This window comes from Podarcis erhardii, assembly GCF_964252035.2.
Source record: "Podarcis erhardii genome assembly, chromosome: 3".
Classification (NCBI taxonomy): domain Eukaryota; kingdom Metazoa; phylum Chordata; class Lepidosauria; order Squamata; family Lacertidae; genus Podarcis; species Podarcis erhardii.
In genome coordinates this window covers 59,796,047-59,814,352 of record NC_138507.1, presented here as the reverse complement: position 1 = coordinate 59,814,352, position 18,306 = coordinate 59,796,047, and the positions used below count along the sequence as shown (strand labels likewise).

The 18,306-nt window shown below is 42.3% G+C and overlaps 1 long non-coding RNA gene across 1 annotated transcript in view; it reads right to left on the bottom strand.

The window, feature by feature from the left end:
• The window catches only part of LOC309338298, a 32,075-nt gene that overhangs the window by 1,150 nt on the left and 12,619 nt on the right, over positions 1-18,306 (bottom strand). The window contains exon 2 of the long non-coding RNA XR_014154850.1: positions 16,345-16,404. This is a non-coding gene — a long non-coding RNA (uncharacterized lncRNA). The remainder of the gene's footprint in view (positions 1-16,344; positions 16,405-18,306) is intronic.

Here is an 18,306-nt window from a genome sequence, read left to right as displayed (position 1 = left end):
TGTTTGAATACAGCCCTGAGGCCTATATACAGAACTGGAAATGTTTACACTTCCAGTAATATAGTAATATGGTGCCTTAAGTGAGGACAAAAATTAAATAATTCATTTTGGTACAGTTGCTTCTTTAATGGATCTTCTCAGTAGGGAGCCATATAAATATAGGTATTATTATTATTATTATTATTATTATTATTATTATTATTATTATTAAATATTTTATTTTGTGCCCCCTCAGCTCAGCACCCTGGTGGGGGGGACCACCCGTACCGCCCTAAATCTGGCACTGCTTTGAAAAGATGCTGCTATATCAAATGGCATGAAGAAGCAACAGATAAAGACCTCATAGTGAAGTACCGCTTTGATGTATGCTTTTCTCAGTATTTTGTAACATTATGCCTGACATCAAAACTATTGCAAATACACAAGCTATAAATTTTTCATCATTTTGAGGGATCGAGACACAGGAAGATGATTTATCCCTGAACATTAAAATAAGCATAAATAGCAAAAGGTATTCACTTTCCCATTTCTTCTGTCTACAGGGCTTGTTTCCTCAGCTCCTTCAGCATTTCAGTAACCCCTGGTATTAAAGGACACTCATTAAGAGAAATGGGATAGCACTGAAGGATACCTTACTGTGCCTGAGAGAATTCAAGGAGAATAGGCACACATAACCTTCTGCCTGTATCTTCCTCCCATCTCTGTCAAAGCCCACACTCTCTCCTGCACAATGTAAAGCTCAAAAAATTTGTTTTCCTCTTTAAAATACAATAAGGATAAAATAAGACTTTGTTAAATGAATAGAAGTGACAAGTGACACAATTCAAACATCATCAATACAAAATATCTTTCAAGCCGTCACAACAGCAGCAAACTGTTCAAAACCCACACTTTTACCAAGGACATCAATTTATCATCCTGCAAACTCCTTTGTGAAATGCTTATGAGAGAAATGCTTGACAATAAATGCCATTTAAAAAATGTAAGGGTATGTGAAAGAACCTGCACTGTGTCAACTCTCTGGAATTTATTTGTTAAAATATTTCCATGGAACTTTTAGACGGTTATCTTCATCCTAAGCTTTCATTTCTCAGTTCTCTGTGGTTTATTTATCTGAAGCACTTTTTCTATCCCCAGAGTGCCTTCCAAAGGTCAATAATAAGATATCTTCTGCTCTCAGGTTTACAACCTAAATGCACAGCACAAAAGGAAAGGTAAGTGGGAGGGAGGAGGTAAAAAGCACACTGATTCTTACATAGCAATCCAGACTCCCACAGGCCAAAATACACAAACAAGTATCACTTCAGTGCAGCACTCTGCCACAGCCAAACATGGAGGGTTAAAGTTGCAGAACCAGGTATTCCAGGAGCAGGAGGGACTAAGCCGGCCTGAGAGTCATTGGATTCTGATTTAACTGCCATTGTGTGACAACAGCAAGTCTCGTCCAGGCCACTAGGGCCACTAGGGGCGCATCAGAAGATGGCTGACAATAACATCTCTCCGACCCACACGAGGTAATTTGGAGGCTATGATGGGAGTAAATAGCCTCCCTACCCCCCCCCCCCGGATTGTGGGGGGGGGGCTGCCCTTGCCTGCTGTGCCCTATACCACCCCTGAATTTGTGGGGATGGGGGCACTAGGCAGAATGCCCTCCTGTGGATTTCGGCGCTCCTGGACGCTGCCTCTGATCCGCGCCTCTAGCTGCAAGAACTTCAAAAGAAATGATTAGGATGAAGCGAATGCACATATTTCAAGGAAGGAGGGGAAGTAAAGACTGCTAACAGAAGAGATCTCTGATAAACAAGACAAGTCGGAGGAACATGAATCAATCAGATGAAGATACACCAAGACTCGGTATGGCAAAGGGACTGGATGGGGGAGGGGGGGAAAACTTTCCTTTCTTTCCTCTATGTGATTAAACAAGAATCCCCCCCCACAAGACAGAAATGTCGTTTGAAGGACTTAAGCTGTGGATTTACGTCTGTGTGGAGATAAACTTTCTAACCAAAGCATGTTTTAAGAAGATCGTGGAATGTATAAGGGCTTTGGAATGACGCAGTTAAAAATACCATCGCCATATTGGGAAGTTCTGTCGGAGGACTTAAGTCTGGGAGGAGAAGTAGAGAAATAGAGCTGTTTTTATATTGTGGGTGAAACTCCTCAGAGGGACTTAAGAGCGACAGTTCTGTGATTAATGATGGAAAGAGCGATGTTATCTATGAATGCTATGATATATGGAAACCATCTCGATTTGAGGATTGGACGAACGGAAAAATTCACACAGGATTATTATTGGTGTTTATCGGCTTAAGGAGATTATCAGAAGAGATCATAAAGAAAAATGAGAAAATATACGAACAAGATGAGATGTGGAAACAGCAAGATAAGACTGGATAGAATTATGAACTTTGTTTGGACTGATTTGGACATTAACGCAGTAGCAAGAAGATGATCAGAATCCCCCTTCGGATCTTGAAATATGGGTCCCCTCAACAAAATTTAAAATTCGGCTTTGTAATTCGGAATTTATGTAATGTGATTTGATTTGATTGGCCGGTTAATAAAAAATATTTTTTAAAAAAAAAAAAGGTGGCAGTGATGGTCCTCCTGCTGCACACCCTCAATGCTGCCCTGGCCACTGTGCATCACTGGGCTATGTATCGCCTCACCAGTCAGCAGCCAGAATTTGGAGTGCCCTCTCAGTTGCAAAGTTCTGATAATGAGCAACTGGAACGGAAACTGGAAGAGGCAAAAGTTCCTGGTCTCTCAGTGGAGCCAGTGGAGTAGCTCTGCTTTCCTCTACTTTAGCCTGATGGAATGGTTGCTGCCAGGTACCATTATTTACTAAGCTTTTCCCACTGCTTTTCTCAGAAATCTTAAAACAGTTTTTCTCATGTGCATCATAATTACCAAGCCTTCAAAGTAGGCTGCCCTTATTCCCATCGTACTTGTAGGGAATGCCCATGAAGTACAGTGACTTGCTCAAGGACAACATTGGATGCTATGGGGTGAAGGTGAACTATGGCTCAGGAGTTTTACCTGCTGGACCACACACCTGCTGTTTCTGAATGCTGTGCTGTTTGCACCGCTTATTTCTGATGCTCACGGCATTTCACAATTGGTGTGCGTATTCAATCAACCACCAACACCTAAAATGCAGAAGAGAGAAATGGAACGTCAATCCTTTGTTTTTAAAGCTTCTGTTCCACCTGTGTATTTCAGCCATGTAGGACTCCAGATGCCAAAGTTTCAATCTAGAGATCAGAGAGTGCAGCAGAATATAGTGTGTGCAGTTGCAACACAAATGGAGACCCTCCTCATCCCCCTTCAAAGATGTGATTCATGTTGTCAGTCTTGACATCTCTAACCAGGCAAGCAGAAAGAGCAAGGGAGAAAAGCACCTGCCCTGGATCTGGTGACTGGCCTTTGCCTTAGGCTTACAGTGCTGCTCAGAGAGCTAAAGCAGCAAGGGAATGATGCAAAGCATCAGGTATGCACCTTTGGCTCATGATGTAACCTCACATCTCACAGCAACTCTTTGTATTTTCATCTATGTGCAAGAGCCTGTTTTCTGTTCACAGATTTTTCATGCACGTTTAGGGTATAAGAAGTGCCATCTGAATACATTCAGAAGAACTCTACTAGGTCAGGCTAAAGGTATATTTAATACAGCAGCCAACTATATGTTTCCAGGAATCATAGAAGCACAGGGCATGAATTCAATAATGCTTCCTCCAATTTTTTTGTTCCAGTAACTATGATTCAGTCACTTCCTTCTGCTGAGACGGAAGAATCTGCCCACTTCAGTTCTCAATGTTTCCCATTTTTCCAGACTTAAATCTCCACATTTCAGCAGCAATTTTCATTAAAACAAACAAACAAAAATCTTATGAAAAAATGTCAATGTGAATTTCTCCTAATGTATACATTTTATATGACATTTTGACCAATATACACATTTTTGCAAACATTTTTTCATAATATGATGCAGTTTTGTAACAAATATATGTGTTTTATGCAATGTTCCCCCATTATATGCATTTTGTACATATTATTTGATTTGAGAATTACATTGCAAAATTCAGATAAACTTCAAAGAATGTGATTTGTTTCGCATATGGGTTCAAGAAATGTGAATTAGGTTGTTTAAAATGAACAATAGAATTAGGTAGTTTCTCAGTACATTAAAACTTCTCCTCCACCCCTACCTCTGAGTAAAGAAGTTTGATTCAGCTATCATTGCTATCAACCAGGCCAAAATGTGAGGCCCCACCCCCTCAGCCCTTGTGATGCCTTCCTGAAGCCGAGTAAGGGAGACACTGGGATTTGGGAAGGAGGCACAAGGCTCTAGCAGGGTCTGAGTCCTCATGCCTCCTTCCCAAAGCTGGGCAAGCACTAACTAGGCTTTGGGAAGGAGGAAGAAGAGCTTTAGGACCTTGTCAGAACTGCACACCTCCTTCCCAAAGCCCAGCACTTACTAGACCTCGGAATGGAGGTGGAAAGGCATTCCCTTGACCTCTGTTCCCTGTGCGGGGGAAGCTGTCTTGCTGCCCTAAATTCGCTTCTGCTACCAACTGTTGATAAACTACTGTATCATCAGTGATTCAACTACTTCAGGTATGGGCAAGTGGATCTAAGAAGAGGCCAGATCCAGAAGTGGCCAAATCACCACAGACCCCTTTGACAAGTGGGGCCATCCACCTGCTAATCATCTATCATAATACAATGGAAAGTTCATCAGGTGATTGAAAGTTCAAGCTGTAGTTACAAAGATCTGGGTTTGGTCACCAAACTGCCTTGGTTCAACAGGATTTTACATATCTATCTATCTGAGCTATCTGTTGGTCAGAAGTTCAGATGATATAGAAACATGTGCAATACAGAAACTGCACATAACATCAAGAAACACGTGCAAATACAGCACATAACATTTCCCCAAAAATAATTAAGCAGGAGGCATTCCAACTAAATGTGCACCAAAACAGTTTTGTTCACATTACAGACACCTTTTTATTGACTTCATCAGGGCCGGATACAAGTTGGGCATTAAATGACAGGAGAGGTTTTTTCCCCTTGTTATAAATTTATGAAGTTGTTAAAATCCTTTCTTTTCCTTTATCTGATTAAGGGGTGGGGGTGGGGGAGAGAAATCAAACAAATGAAGAAATTACTCTTTCTCACTCATTGGCAAACATTAGTATTTAAGAAGCAATTAAATAGCCTGACAGTAGGATCAGGAAATCACAAGGAAGTACTTCTCACCGTGCATAATTAACTTATAAAGTCAGTGTCACAATAAATTAGCATAACCATTTTATGATGTGGCCTTTTAAAAGGATGGAACAAATTCATGGCAACTGTGTCTTGTACTCAAATTATTCGGTGTGGGGGAGGGGCTTGGCTCAGCAAATATATTAATGAGATCTAACATCCTCCCCAACCCTATGTGCCCTTGAAACTTTCTGAAAAAAGTAGCTAAGGAGCAGAAGCACCAAGAGAGGGAGATGGGGGGGGTGGCGGCGATGACACATTTGTGATGTCACGCATCACGCATGCAATGACAGGACATCAGGAAGAACCAGTGGCAGAGCTGAGCGTGTTGCTAGCACAGCCTCAAGGGCTGGTGGCTCCTCCTCTCTGGTGCTCAGCCTCCTCCTCCTCCTCCTCCTCCTCCTCCTCCTGCTACCAACATCTGGGGGCTGCTCCCCTGTCTTTTCCTTACCAAGCAGGAGGAGGAGGAGGAGCCACCGGCCACTGACTGCATTTGGCTCCACGACTGACCTCTTTTTTTATTATTATACATTTTATTTATATTTCTCATAAACAGAGCAAAACATTAAATTAAACATTGACTTCCCCCATTCCATCGTTCCTTCTGATTACCCTTTACTGCTGCATATATTTACTCCATGTTTCGCCTTCCTCATTTTATCCCAACTGCTGAATTTACTTTAGTCCTGCTAACGTTCTAACCTGTTTACAACGATTCTTCAAATATTCTACAAACATTTTCCAGTCTTCCTTAAATACCTTCCTCTTCCTCCATCAACTAAGGGCTGCTTCCCCAATCCTTCCCCTCCGCAGCAACAGAAGGAGAAGTAGCTGGCCACTGAAGCCTTGTTATGCTTGACTCCGCACTTTGCCTCCTCTGCTCCCTGGTTTTTTTAAACATTGGGGACCCCCCTCCAAAAGAAATTGGGCGCCCAAAGAGCTGAGCCCCTAGGAGTTGGCACCTGTGCTAAGGATGACAAAATAAAAAGTAATGAGCTCAGCCAGGCCTTCAAGCATCTCTTGCCATTCAAGCACTGAATGGTCGATCAATGCCCCCATGTTCACAGAACGCAAGCAACAAAGAATGCATGGCAGCGTCATGTCCTGGGTCTTCTGTCTAGAATATTGGGGTTACCTAGCATAGCAGTTCTTATAGTTCCATGTTAATCCAAACAAATAATACATCTTTTCTTCCCTTCAGTCTTCAGAGTTACAGACAGATGCCTTGTACACATTGTAAGTGTGATATCAGTGCACAAGAAAACAGAAATGTGCCCTTTAGTAATCTTTTACTAGTCCATATCTGAAACCAGTGACCTAGAACTGAAAGGCTATGAGGTCCATTAGAATCCCCCTGAGCTGTGCCACTGTCTGGCACAGTTCTGTGTGAGAAAGGCAGCAAAAGGTTTTTCAATTAGAACTCGAAAATCATATCATAAAACATTTAGGATACACATGAATTATTTAACGCTGTATATTTTCCTTATGAAAATCTAGCTTTTTTTAAAAAAAAAAATAAAGGGTGTGAGGAATGAGAGTTGTGTTGTTGCCTTTGTAGCTTAATTGCATGAACACAGGGAAATCTTAAACCCAGTTAAGCTGAAGTGCTAGACTTTAATTTACAGAGTGGTAGCCATGTTAGTCTGTTGCCGCAAAGAAAAAGTTGTGTCACATCTTGCAGGCTAACACATTTATCACGGCGTAATATTTCTGCTTGCACATAAAGATTACACCATAATAGTCCTTTGAGATGCTTCAAGATTTTGTTGTTTAGACTTTTAAATTTTAGCTTAGTTCTCTTGGCTTCCGTGAGGATAGCATCAAAAAAACTATCATGAACATTGATTTTAAATCATTGGAACAGACACAGAAAGCAGAAAAGATGAAAAAACAATAGGAAAAAATAATAGAAATAGAAATAATAGAAACACCCAAAGATGGAAATAGTGGTGCCTTCAACTATTCTCAGATTGGGTTGGACTGATAAAGCGACAAAAAAAATGTTGCTAAAAAAGTGAACTTATTTCTGCATAACACTATTGCCACATGAAATGGCACATATTCATGGAATTAAATAGACTGGAGTCATACTATAAGAAGTTACATTTATATATTATGTATTAACATACATCTATAAGGAATACACAGTAGTTTTGGAGGCAATTGTGCCCTTGAGATCTTCTCCTGGTGCCCACAAAAATTCTGAGTCACTACCAACTGCCACCATGGTGGCATGGATGATAATCTTTTTCACCCTTGAGAAGTATATGGAGCTGAAGGAAGAAGCTGGAAGAGTGACACACACTTTCTGTCTCTTGGGAAAAGGTGGGCTGATTTGAGCTGAGGAGTGAAAAATAAAGGGACCCCTGACCATTAGGTCCAGTCGTGGCCGACTCTGGGGTTGCAGCGCTCATCTCGCTTTATTGGCCAAGGGAGCCAGCGTACAGCTTCTGGGTCATGTGGCCAGCATGACTAAGCCGCTTCTGGCAAACCAGAGCAGCGCACGGAAACGCCGTTTACCTTCCCGCTGGAGTGGTACCTATTTATCTACTTGTGCTTTCGAACTGCTAGGTTGGCAGGAACAGGGACCGAGCAACGGGAGCTCACCCCGTCGCGGGGATTTGAACCGCCGACTTTCTGATCGGCAAGCCCTAGGCTCAGTGGTTTAACCCACAGTGCCACCCACATCCCTTTTTGAGCTGAGGAGAGAAAGGACTAAAAGAAAGTGGTGCCCATTGGCACTTGTTCAAAAACCCTCAAGTGGTTGGTGACACATTTTAGAACAACGGAGATTCCTAAAACAATGGTTCTTGTGGGGCTGAAGTGTTGTCTGGTGCAAGGGCAGCCCACCCCATCTCACCACCCAAAGCAAAATGGGAATTGCCACTTCCAGGGGTCTTGTACAAGAGTGATAGTTATCTGGCAAAGGCTCGCAGAAGTGCAATGAAGCAGTACTGTGTATTGACCCTATCTTCACTTTTTTGTGCTGTTATTTTTAGCCTTTTTAGTTGTATTTTTGTAAATCATGTAAAAGGCAACCCATAAATTAATACATAATAATATTTTTTTAAAGCCTGATGATTACAGTCTCTAGGGTAAGCCCTTAGATGTACTGTTGTGGAAATCTTGAGAGAGAGCACTCTCCTAACCAGGTTGCTAAAATCTGGAGATGCTGTCCCCATCCTGCAAACAGTGGAAATAGGCACACGTGGTATCATTTGGGCCTCCAGAAATAAAATGGCTATATTGTACCTAAGAGAGGAGAAAATGGAAGTTGCTGTGCGGTGTCAAAGGCTACCCACAGAAATGCCTCTGCACATGTGGCAGAATGCCGCCGCCACCAACCTGCATAGCCCAATAGCTAATGAGTTTTTATATTGGCAATGTTGCAGATGTAGAATGGGCTATCGTTATGCACCCAATTTTCCACAGTAGAGCAAAATGGATTAAATGTAAAAAAAGAAGAAAAAGAAGTATGCGCTGGCATTTTGATGATGATTAAAAACTGCATGATGCATGCATGAGCAGCACTGATTGCACAATGAACTCCCATCTGGAAGCACCCTTAATCCCTCTTAGCCCAGATGGATTCCAGCAACTCTTGCTGCTAGAGAGGGTGTAATGGATGAGCTGTGACATTATCCTAGATGACTTCGACCACCTGGGACAAATGGAGGGTCGTGCAGTATCTTGAAAGTGTTTATATAATTTACTGTGTTTCCTGCTTTAGGCTTTGAAATGTCATCTTTCCTCTCTTTCCTTCCCAAGACAGGCTTTGGGAAGGCAGGTCTTTCTCTTACTCCCATAATACTAGAACGCATTCATCCAATGAAGCTAAATGGTGTGTGTGGTGGGGAGGGTTTACACACAAAAGCACGCAGAGTGTGTTCTTAAACTATGGGATGCACTGGCAAAAGAGGTAGTGATGGCCACCAACTTGGACACCCTTAAAAGGGTAATAGACAGAGTCATGGAGGATACGGCTACTAATCGCTCATGACAGATATATGCTCCCTCCAAGATCAAAGCCAGCATGTTTCCGAATACTAGTTGCTAGAGGATAGCAGCAGGATTTGTCTTCATGTGCTACTTGGAGACTTCCTAACTGCCAACTGTTTGGGTACTGTAAGATACAGGATGCTGGACTAGATTACCTTTGGACAGTCCAGTACGGCTCATACAGTATTATATTTACCAACTCCAGCTAAGGTGATTGTGCCAGGGCCAGCCCACCCATGAGGCAAACTGAAGCAGCCTCTTCAGGTGGTGGAACCCAATGAAGTGATGCCTCCCTTTCTGCTGCTGTTGATATTGTGTGGCAGAAGCAGTGGCTTCTGGTGAGATGTTGCTGGAAGCTGCTGCCATGTGACCCTGGTAAGTGAGGCAGCCTCAGATTTCACCTCAGATGGTGAAATGGGAAGAGCTGCCCCTGGTTGGTGCCTTCTCCTCACTTTCCTCAAATTTCAAGTTCATCACCATCATCTTTTAAAAAATAAATAAATCTCAAATCTGAAAAGGGCCATTTCTGCTGAGGATAAAACCAAAACTCACCACACACAACGCTCCCCTCGCCCCAGGTTTGCTCAGCCTTAGTTTTCAATTTGTTTAAGATTAATTGCCTGAACATATGCCTCTTTAGAAACAGCCACATGCTTGCTGATATTTTTTTTTATTCTTGTTAAATAGATATCTATTTTTGTACTCAGAGCAGAATTATCTACTTCAGCTTAAAGGAACTAATTCAATTTTTCTAGACAGAAACATGAGATGCTTCAGCAGCTTCTATTATGATCAAGAAAAGGCTGCTGAAAAGACATTTTTAAAGGGTGGGAGAGCTGACTAAAGGTTTAAAGAGACGAGAAATCTGACAGCTTCTGAAAATTCTGTTTCTAGCTACACAACTATTAGCATGCAGAGGAATGTGTGCGGAGAATGCTCCCTTGCAGACATATATAAGCCAAAGTGAAGAAAATCAATTTTTCAACCCCCATGAAGAGAGGGGGATAAAAAGTGCCAACATGCGCTGGATACCAAAATAGAGAAGGTGCAAGGTGCCTAAGATCATGGAACCACCTACTTCCTCTAACCCAACTTTGTACATGGTGGATGCTGGAAAATAGGAAAGCCAAGTCATGTCAGGCCACCTGTATCACTTGTGCTCAGCTTGAGATTGCCTCATTGCCTCTTCACAGAGAAGGGAGAATGGGGAAGGTACATCAAAATTCGATAGGTGCTGTCAGCTAGTTCAAATTTTTAAAAGAGAGAGGTGGCAAAGACTTTATGCACTGAGAAACTTACAGCCCTCTAGATGTTGAAACTCTGGTGGCTCCAGATCACTCTGTACAGGAAGTTCTTCATCGAAAAGAAACTTCTGTTTGGTGCAAAAGATAGGGGGGGTTTTGCGCTGCCGGACTTAAGACTTTATTATGAAGCAGCAGCTTTCTGCTGGCTGAAGCAATGGCTACTTCTTGAAGACACAGATATTTTAGACTTGGAAGGGTATGATAACAATTTTGGCTGGCATGCATATTTATGGTATGACAAGGCAAAGATCTATAAAGGCTTTAAAAATCATATTGTCAGGAAAGCTTTATATAATGTTTGGATTCGATATAAGGATTTGTTGGAAAATAAAACACCCAGATGGTTGTCACCAATGGAAGCTAGAGCGGTAAAAAAACTTAACATGGATTCTAATTGGCCAAAATACAGTGAAATTATAGAATATGACGGTGAAAAAGTTAAATTACTGAGCTTTGAGAAATTAAAATCCAAAGTTCAAGACTGGTTACATTACTATCAGATAAATGAGACTTTTAAGCAGGACAAGAAACTAGGATTTCAGAAAGAGAGGTCAAAATTGGAAACAGAATTGTTAGAGACCAATACTAAGAACTTGTCTAAAATGTATAACTTGTTGCTGAAATGGAATACACAGGATGAAACAGTTAAATCAGCTATGATTAAATGGGCACAAGATTTAGGTCATGATATTATGTTTGCTGACTGGGAACAGTTATGGACCACAGGCCTTAAATTTACGGCATGTAGTGCCTTGAAAGAAAACATAATGAAAATGATCTATAGATGGTACATGACTCCAGTCAAGCTTGCAAAGATATATCATTTGCCCAGTAATAAATGCTGGAAATGTAACGAATGCGAAGGAACTTTTTATCATCTTTGGTGGACCTGCCCAAAGGTTAAAACCTACTGGGAAATGATCTATAATGAAATTAAGAAAGTCCTTAAGTGGACATTTGTAAAGAAACCGGAGGCTTTTCTCTTGGGCATGGTCGGCCAATTGGTACCAAAGAAAGATAAGACCTTTTTTATGTACGCAACTACAGCAGCAAGAATTCTCCTGGCAAAGTATTGGAAGATGCAAGAATTACCTACTCTGGAAGAATGGCAGACGAAGGTGACTGAATTTATGGGACTGGCAGAGATGACCGGCAGAATCCGTGATCAGAGGAGGGAGACAGTGGAAGAGGACTGGAAAAAATTTAAATTATATCTTAAGAACTGTTGCAAAATTTCGGACTGATAAAATGTTAAGGGTTAAGAAACAGAGAACTATAGCTGTAAATATTTAAGTTAAGAAAATTTGGAGGGAAATCAAATTTTGAAAAGGAATGAAGGATTGCTAAAAACTGTTTGAAACAGGGGTGCAGTGAAGGGGAGGCATGGGGAAGTCATGTATTGTTTGTTTATTTGTGTGTTTTTTGTTTTATGAAAATTAATAAAAATTATTTAAAAAAAAAAAAGAAACTTCTGTTTGGGGGAAGTTGGGGCAGTTGTTATTTGTTGATGTAATGTGAGCAATGGATTAAATTACAGCAAGCTTGTTTGGACTCATGTCTTTAGAAGCACATCCCCAACATGCTCTCTGGATGTTCAGAGATAAGAGAACAGGTGCACTGGGTTACCAGAGCAACACCAGCAAGGATATGATGCTGAGTCATTCACCCTACCATTGGTTCAGGAATGCAGAGACGGGTATAATAATCTCTAGGGCATTGCTTTCATTATGTGTCTGCTATGTCGCATCCTGTCCTGCTTGCTGTCAGGGTCTGACTCTGAATCTGTGTGAGTCAGGGAAAGAAGTTCTAGCTAGAAAAGTGATAGTGTTGGTGGATCTGTACACATGTACCTGTACTTCAAAGACCAGAAGAACTGTATACAGTAGATAGCAGTGTTTAGCTTTGTCTTGTGTCTGGAGACAATAAACACCTGGTCCCTTGGAACGGTGTGGGAGAGGAGTTTTGCCCTTAACTCTGGAAGAAGCTGTTATGCTGGGAGCAGGAAATCTCTGAAGACTCTGCTGGGGCTCTGCCTACTCTGCTGAGACATCACACTGGTGAGGTGTGGTGAACTACAAACTGACTTCCACACATCACCAACATTGTTTTGGCAATAGTAGCTCTTAATTGTCATGTTGATCATGTATTTGGAACAGCATGGTGGTCATCCATCATGGTTTGTAAATGACTAGCTCTCTGATTTAGAGTACCACTCTCACCCAAAAATATTATCTGTAACACTAATTTAAAAAATGAAGAGCAAAGCACATGTGTTTTTCAACGGTTGAGAGCTGTTAGGTTTTATTGGACCTGCTGGCCCAATAGAGAATACTGTGAATGTTTGGCTGAGGTAGAAATGAATGTACAGTAGGTTCTGTGGAACTATTATTGTGCAATGATTTGTGACTCAAAAAAAGAGTTTCTCTTCTTCCCAGATACTTCCCTGTACCTCCAGTGTTTCACGGTTGTATAATCTTATCTATGCATCTTTCTTTACATTCAGACACAGAATTTGTAGTTAAGGTACTCTTCAGCTACCAGGTGAAAATGAAAGTGTTGGTTTTTATTTTCAAAAAAGAGAGAAAATAATTGGCACGCACTGAAAGATAATGGGAACCAGGCAGAGAGCTGAAAGTATAAGCTTAGCCACAAGGACCCTTAACTTTTATTTGAAATCAGTTTGAATAAAGTGCCCCTTCAATGTGTATGATTAGGATTTATTTTGCATTGACATGATTCTGGTCTACATAACTGGTTGAGATACATAGTCAGTGAATTGAATTTGATATATCTATAGTCTCTATGCACACGCCACTAGGAGCTCTTTTTGTACACACCATACTGAAATTAATTTGAGCCATTTTAGTAGCTTGAAACATTCTGAATGCATTATATCAATTTTTCGTTTAGAGTAAATGCAAAGGAATGGCTGTTCAAGAATGCACAAACTTGCAGAAAATGGTCTGCCCTAGCACTCCCAACTTCACAAGTTCCAGATTCCAGATCCCAAGATGGCATCTCTGGATGAACATAGCACAGTTTCCTTGTGTGACTGCATCAAGGTGACTCCATCATATTACTGCTTGAAAGAACTATTTCATAATACACTTGCCTGCATCATCCTGGAAGGATTTCTCCCTCCTTCAATAGCGTCTAGAGCTGTGTTTCCCAACCAGGGGCCATATTCCAAGGAGCCCGCAGGTGAAAAATGTGTAAATAGGGGGCCATAGCACGAGGCTAGGGGGCCACAGAGGGAGGTGAGAAGTAAAGGTGAGGAAATCATTTTTTAAAAAATAAATAAATCCTGATTGGATGACTAACCGCTTGGCCAACCACAAGTGGGTAAGGGGACAGCCCGCCAGGGCCTATTGCTCCATTTTGCCACGTGTGCTTTCTTGAAGCGGTCTGGGTGGGTTTCTAGTGGGAGAGGGCAATCACTGAGGCTCCCATTTCGACCAGGAGAGCCCGCGATCAAGAACCCCCAAGTCAGGTAAGTGGTAGGGTGGCAATGGGTACGGGCTGGGTGATCCAGAGCTGTTTGTTGCTGCCGCCAGTGCTGGACCCTGGGTGGCAGCCTGGGCCTGACCCTGCAAGGCGCAGGTTGCAATCCACTCCAACACCTAGATCAGGGTCTTTGGATGTTGTCAAGGAGTGCAGGGCCCATCGGCAGCATTGGCCCGGCTCTGCAAGCTGCAGGGTGAAATCCACCCCAGCGCCTAGCTGAACAGGGTCGTCTGGTGCTGCTGACTTGCATTTAGTAAATAACTAAATGTCTACTAATCCACAACGCATCCGATGTGTGTGTGTGTGTACATGAAAGTGTCCAGACAGGGTTGCCTGCTGAAGAGAACTTCTGCGCAGGGCAAGTCTATAAGCTCCTATGAGACAGAAAAACCCCAAAGCTATTAGGATGCAGTAGGCTAAATCACGTTCAGCATGATTGCCTAAGTGCTCCACCATTTCAAGCTACACCAAAGTGAGTCATTAGCAATTTCATATCAGATTATTTTTTCCACTTGTGTTTGAAAACATCTTCTTTAAAAAGGAGGGGGGATACTGTATGCTTAACACGGTTCCCGTTTGTCCTCTGTCAAACACACTTCAGTAATTGCTGGGAAAGAGATTATCTGGGCTTAAAACTCACACTCTGTGCTTTCTAAATCTACCTTCATTGACCTTACCAAAGGTGAATAAAATGCAATAGTAGTTCCATAATTTCACAGCAAATAATCACAAACTGAAAAGAGAGAAGGAGCAGAGGTAGAGAGAATTTATCTCTCTCTCCCTCTCTCACAACAACTGAACTCAAGGTGCAACTCAGACAACAGAGCTCCCCCATTAGTGCCTGATGAGCTTTCAGGAGCCTGTGCAGTCACCAACCTTGGTTGGTTTATCCATTTGTCAACTTCAGGGCTGCACAATGCAATTTCTAGGAAGTTGTATGTATAACCCCCGATAACCTTGAAATATCCAGAATACCCAAGGGGAGCTACAGAAGCCCTTCAGCATTTCACTTCGCTGCCTTAGTCACATATGTCATATGAGTCAACTCAGAGGAAAAACACTATGATCTCATGTCTTCAGAGACCTCATGTCATATAAACACATCAAAGGTGCTCTCTAAATCTTGCACTGTCAGCAAGTATTATGAATGCATGTGCTATTCTAAACTTAAATACTGTAGCAGAGGAAAAGTCTACAAGTTGGAGTGATGCCATACACTGTTTCCTAGAAGAAATTCATGGCACATCAGTATTACCATCAAATTTGTCCCTGGTCTGCCAAATCCGACAAGCACTACCATGCCTCAGACGTTTTCCCTGATTTAATAGCCTCATTTCTCCACCCTCCACTTTGGGGATAATTGTTGTGATGGCCGGTAGGCAGAAGAAGTTGCCTGATGTTCCAGCATAAGGAATGAACACTCACTTTAGAAAGGTGCCACAAGAACCACTTCGATCCTTTGGCGGTTAGAATCAGTTCATGCAGACGTTAACAGACTGCAGCACTGACATAATCAGCTTGAATAAATCAGCACAGATGCAATTCTTTTCAAGGGCTTCTCTACCCATTCAGCTGATAGCGAGAGTTGTCCACACTTCCTTTTGGCAGGGATCAGCTCTGCTTGGGAGCTCCCAAGTGGAACCAATCCCACTGAGGTTGGCATTTGTCGCTAAATTTAAAAGGTGCTGAATACTAGCCCTGCTCACAAAGGAATAATCAGGAGTCTATTTTATTGTGCAAAAAAGAGGTCCCCCTCCCCCCTATAAATATGTTTGGGAAGGTCTCTCAACCCCCCTGAGCAGATCTGGGGGAGGTACTAATGCAAATAGTAATATTTGCAACTAATGCAAAAATAATGGATTTTTTTTTACTGACTACTCTTGCAGGTCTCCTACTCTGATTCTGTTATGACTGAAGGTTTTTGTCCCATGCACACCCTTAGAAATTGTCACACCCACTTCTACAGTGGCCATGCCCACATTGACACACAAGCCACCAAGGATTCAGCATGGATCAACCTGGCCTGAGATAAGTTAAGGAACATTCCCATAGGGATTATTCTGTTCTACTGTTAATTCAGCCAATTCTTTTCATTATTGCCCATACTGCTTGTTGGTTTTGGGGGGCGGGCTGGGGTTGCCCTTCTGTGCTTTTTCTGAAAGCAGTCCTGTGTTCCTTAGGGAAGCCATCCCACAAATGAGAAACATGAACGTCTGGCTGATATCCACTGTGTACAGAAGCTTTCCAAATCACTATCAATAAATACCAAGGAGCATCATTCAGCAAGGAAACCTTTTGGCAAGACGTTGGGTCAGGCTTCCCCAGCCTAAGGATATAAGGAGAAATAAAAGTTTCACGTGAGTGTACGGTAAGAGCTGACTTAATTGTGTCAACACTGGCCACAGACTGAGAAGCTTTTTGCTGCTTACATGCTCCACAAAGCTGGGATCATAGTTCAAGTGCTCTTCACCTGTCAGCTGGCTCATGTTTGCACAACTTCTGCATGCCAGCAAATGGCTGCCTTGGACACAGACAGCTGGCATGGAAAAACTGCTCAGCAAGGAGAGGGGCCATCATTACATTTCAAAAGGGCAATAGTTACTGCAGTAGTCACAGTCATCTCAAGATCCAGTATCTCCCCTTTCTCTCCCCTTTAAAGTAACCATTTGTTGGGAACTCACTTCCCATGAGATGTCCCAAACTGGCCAGCACCCAGGCCAAATGCTGAAAGCTGAGTAGAACAATTCATTTCCTCCTTTTGGAATAATTGCCTGATTTTTTGGAACAAAAAAGAGTCCTGAAGATAGGCAGGTGCTCCCATGTACTCATGCACTACAAAATCTGGATGTAATGCACGCACGCACACACACACACACACACACACGGTTGTGCTGTAAAGTAGGGTTGCAAAATAAACGAGGGTTGTGTAAGGTCAGAAATAATAAAAATTCCTCCCCTTCCAAAGCAGCAAGCGGGACAAACAAATAAAAAGAAAAAGTAATGGGACTATGGTCTATGTGTAGTAGTAGTAGTAGTAGTAGTAGTAGTAATAATAATAATAATAATAATAATAATAATAATAATAATAATAATAATAATAATAATTTATTTATACCCCACCCATCTGGCTGGGTCCCCCCAGCTACTCTGGGTGGCTTCCAACAAAACACTAAAATACAATAACCTATTAAACATTAAAAGCTTCCCTAAACAGGGCTGCCTAAAAGTTTGGTAGTTATTTTTCTCTTTGACATCTGGTGGGAGGGCGTTCCACAGGGCGGGCACCACTACCGAGAAGGCCCTCTGCCTGGTTCCCTGTAACTTAAAAAAAGGTAAAGGACCCCTGAAGGTTAAGTCCAGTCACAGATGACTCTGGGGTTATGGAGCTCATCTCACTTCACAGGCTGAGGAAGCCAGCGTTTGTCCACAGACAGTTTTTCCAGGTCTTGTGGCCAGCATGACTAAGCCGCTTCTGGCAAAACCAGAGCAGCACACAGAAACGCCATTTACCTTCCCGCCAGAGCGGTACCTATTTATCTACTTGCACTGGTATGCTTTTGAACTGCTAGGTTGGCAGGAGCTGAGACTGAGCGACAGGAGCTCACCCCGTCGTGGGGATTCGAACCGCCGACCTTCTGATCAGCAGGCCCAAGAGGCTCAGTGGTTTAGACCACAGTGCCACCCGTGTCCCTGGTGTATGTGTGGATATTCATAAATTAGACTTTGAAAATATGGACAGGTGATCTCTGGGTGATTTACAGTAAATCAGAATGGATTTCTGACTCCCAATTGCTTCACATTAACAACAGCAAAATGACTCTCTTCACCCATCCCAGCCCAAATTACATTGATGAAATGAAGAGAGCTTGCGGTAACCAGGGCTGGGTTTTGTTTTTGTTTTTAAATGGAAAGCTATAAGTTCTGGTACTCAAAACAAAGTCGTAGGATGAGAATTGTTTAATTTCATGTGTATGGCTTTTATACCAGGCTCTTTTTGGTAGATCTTGGGGTTCTAGAAAGCAACAACAATGTACAACCAGCAAATCTGAAGTCTGCCCAGTCCTGTTTTAATACAAAGGCCCCCTGGTGTAGTGGTTAGGGTGTCAGATTAGGATCTGGGAGTCCAAGGTTCAATGCTTGCTCAGGCATGAACCCCACAGGGTGGCCTTGGGCCAGTCACTATATCTCAGCCAAACCTACATCACAGGGGGAAATGGAGGTATGTAAG